General features: G+C 59.9%; 1 long non-coding RNA gene across 1 annotated transcript; it reads right to left on the bottom strand.

Annotated features, from left to right (window-relative positions):
• Positions 1-834: 834 nt before the first annotated feature.
• On the bottom strand, positions 835-1,997 carry LOC117284251. Its single transcript, XR_004515341.1, has 2 exons — positions 1,847-1,997; positions 835-1,690 (listed from the first exon to the last, which is right to left on the bottom strand). It is a non-coding gene; the product is annotated as an uncharacterized LOC117284251 (long non-coding RNA).
• Positions 1,998-3,579: the final 1,582 nt, after the last annotated feature.

Genomic DNA, 3,579 nt, shown 5'->3' on the forward strand with positions numbered 1-3,579 from the left:
CCAGCCCTCCTGGGCCTTGGGCAGCCCCTCGCTTCTCTGAGCCAGTGTGCCCATGTGTGTGGTGGGGTTATGAGGACAGGCCTGCCTGGTACCCAGCCCTTGTGAGAAGGTAGTGGAAGAGGCTCTCAGAATGCTGCTCAGTCAGCAGGCAGCAGCCAGCTTCCTAATCTAGGGGCCAGGCCTTGGTTTTCCTATGTTGGGAACTAGGCGGACACTGGCACAGATACCTGAGCTCCCTCCACACATCCAAGGGCCTAAACAGCTGGCTCTGGGCTGGACAGGGAGTAGCAGTGCCGGGCATCACAAGGCGTTCACGGGCAGGTATTCAGAGTCCTGATGACCCTGGGAATCTCCCAGAAGCCTCTGGAACACAGTTCCTCCATCCCTGTGTGGCCAGCTATTGCAGCTGAATTCGGGGTACTCTGGGGCCTGAGACTCAAGCTGGGGTGCTGGGTCTCTGAGCTGGGGGAGCTGGGGGAGAGGAGAACATGCATGGTGGTGGGCCTGCTTCACTCTTCCAAGCTTGGAAGTTCCTCCCAGAATCCTCTGGGACGGAATGGGATGGAGATGGCACTACAGGACAAGAGGGGTTCACTGAGGCTTCTCCAGTGACCACCAGGGGTCCAGATCTCCGCCACTTTCCATATTACCGGGGCCCACTGATCCTCTTCTTGAACCCCATCTCTGCCCAAGAAGACTGAGTGGCCTCGGACTGGAAACACCAGACCCCATTTTAACAGCACCACCTCTCTTGACTTTGGGGCCTGTGCACCTGCCAAGGCCTCACTAGAATTCTTTTTGTTTGTTTGTTTTTTAGACAGAGTCTCACTACAGTTTAGTCCGGGATGAATTTACTGTTGTAGCCCAAGCTGGCCTCAAGGTTGTGACAATCCTCCTGCCTCAGCCTCCTGAGGGCTGGGATTTCAGGCAAGCACACCATGTCAGGTTTCCACTGGAGATTTCTTTTGGGCTCTTCTTGAACTGTTTCTCTTTTCCCTTTGGTCTGGGCTCACAAGCTGCCTCTGAAGAGAGGCTGGCCTTGATCCCTCTGTGGAAAATAAGCTCCAAGCAGGCTTCCCAGCAGCCGTGGCCTGTTACTACCCAGCTTGGAGGCATCCGTTTCCACCTCAAGCTAGGCGCCTCTGTTCCAGTGTTGGTCTTGCAAAGCATAGCTGAAGGGATTAGTGGGAAAACCAACCCAACACTGGGCCAGAATCTGAGATCCAGTGCTGCCTGAACTCTTCGTGCTCGACCCACTTCAGCCTATTTCCCAGCGAAAAGTCCACGCCTCTCCAGGGGGCACCCAGAGGGAGAGAAGCCGGCCAGCCCTCCCCACTCCCTCAGAGGATGGCGAGGGGTGGCCACAGAGGAGCCAGAGGATCGCCTCTTCCGGTCTCCACTGGGCGTCCTGAGTGCTGAAGGCGTTCCCGCTGCTCCCTCGCCCCAGCCTGGCGGGATTCCAGTCCGTACCGGGAAACCCAGGTTTAGCCCCTAGCCACAGGCCGCGCGTGGTTAGGAGCTCTGCGTGGACCCTCGACCGTTGTGTGACCCTGCCCAAGTCATTTCACCCCGTGCCTCAGTTTCCTCGTCTGTGAAGTGGGGTAACGGTGGCACTCGCGCCTTCGTTGGTGTGGTCCGAGTGGAGACTTCAGAAAGATCTCTGCGCCGCCAAGGCTGCAGGACAGCTGGGCTGCGGCAGGACAGGGGAACAAGATCACCCGGGTCTCAGCCTGCTCCAAACACGGGCTTCCGGTGTTTCTGGGTTGGGGAGCCCCTCGCCTCCCACTCACCCACCCACACATACCCAAGAGCCCAGGGAGACGAGAGGAGGGAAAGGGCGGCGAACCTCTCAGAAGTCAGCACAGAGAAGCAGACGCCCTCTCTGGGAACAGCCCTAGTGGCGACAAAGCGGCGGGGCGCAGCTGCGGAGTCCGGGAAGTGGCTGGGGGCGGAGGCTTTGGAGTCAACGAGTTCCCTGAGTCTCCGCGACCCGGACTCCTGCGGTCTCGCGCGGCAGATGCACGCGCTCACTCTCTCACCGCCCCTGGCGTAGATGGAGAGACCCTGGCGAGGTCGCCGGATCTTTCAATTCCGCTCACAGATGCGGGGAAGAAGCGACCCCTGCCTTTCACGATCGCGGGTTCAGATACAGCCAAAGGCTCCACGCCTTAAAGACGGACAGGAAAGGCCGCCGCGCAGAGCTACTGCCTAGCCGGATTGGGTGCGGGGTCCTAATCAGAACCTAACTGAGGCCAGGATTTTGAATGCGCCTCCGGCTCTTCAAAGCCAGGTCCAGGTGTCCCTGGGCGCCGGGCATCAGGGGCAAATTCCAAAACCTCAGGAAGGGAAGGGCGAAGTGGCCTGCTAGAGACCACTACCCCAGGGAGAAGCCTGGTCCAGCACCGTCTCGAGTCGCAGGTCGCCCGGCTCCTGGGAGGTGCAGACACACACCCCTGCTTTGAAATTCGTCTCTTTTAAGTACTCACAATCGACGTTTATTGCTGGAGGGGCCAAGAATCTCTGTTCTGGTTTATTCCAGTATCCATAGGAAAACATTCCTGCAAGTCCGCACTTTATGTCTAGGGAAAGAGGGACTCAGAGAAGTTAAATAACCTGCTCCAAACCGCACAGCTAGGAAGTAAGTACCACGACTCTTTCCCAGAGAGCCCGGCTCCGGTTGGAGTGGACTCTACCCTAGGTGACTGGCAGCCTGACCTCTAAGCCGGAGGGACGTGCTGGAGCGGGCCTGGGTTCTGCCCTAGCAGGAGCAGGGCGTCGGGTCTAACGAGGCATCGGAGACCCTGGCTCAGTCAGGAGAAGGCGGGCAAGCGGTGCGGTGAGGCCCCGAGTGAAAGGGCAGGCGAGAGAGCCGTGCACTTGTGCGGGAGCAGGCTCTGCCTTCCCTCTCTCCTCCTCCCTCCCGGCTGTCGGGGCTCAGCAGTCTCCCGCCCGCGCCTCCCCCTTCCTAGTGGATCTCCCACCCTCCTGCAGCAGTCCCTGAATCTGAAGTTTCCCGGCCTATTTTCTGGGGTGTATCGGAATCATCTGGGTCTGTCTCTGGGTCTCCTCGGGTCTCCTCGAGTCTCCGGGGCACCTGGTCGCCAGGTCTGAGGAGGATGGAATGTTTGTTTCCCTCTGTAAAGTGCGCTGTGTGCCGGCAGAGCGTGTGGGCTCTGGTGCGTGTTAGGCTGCGTGTCATTGGGCGAATGAGCCGGCTAGGTTGTGTATGGCTGGTGGTGTGCGCTGATCGTGCATGTGCGTTGTGTGTTGGGTGGAAGGGTGGCTCTTTGGGCTGCGCCTGTGAGAATTGCGTGTGATTGTCGGTGCGTTGGCTGCCGGCGTTGGTTGCCTGCGCCGGGTTTGTTGCAGGCTGGCGGGAGAAAATTCAGAGGCGCTGGAGGAGAACAGGATTTGGGGCCGCGGGAGGGCGCTGTGGAGGAGCAGCAGGGTGACGAGAGTCCTCACGGGCCAGCCTGGCCGCTGTGCGCCCGCAGGGACGCCAGCTGGGGAGTGCAGCTGTGGGATTTCCGGGAGTCCGGGCGGGGTCTCGGGAAGCCTTGGGGAGGGCACCGGGTGGGG

This window comes from Fukomys damarensis, unplaced genomic scaffold (assembly GCF_012274545.1).
Source record: "Fukomys damarensis isolate Sample0158 unplaced genomic scaffold, DMR_v1.0_HiC HiC_scaffold_35, whole genome shotgun sequence".
Lineage (NCBI taxonomy): Eukaryota > Metazoa > Chordata > Mammalia > Rodentia > Bathyergidae > Fukomys > Fukomys damarensis.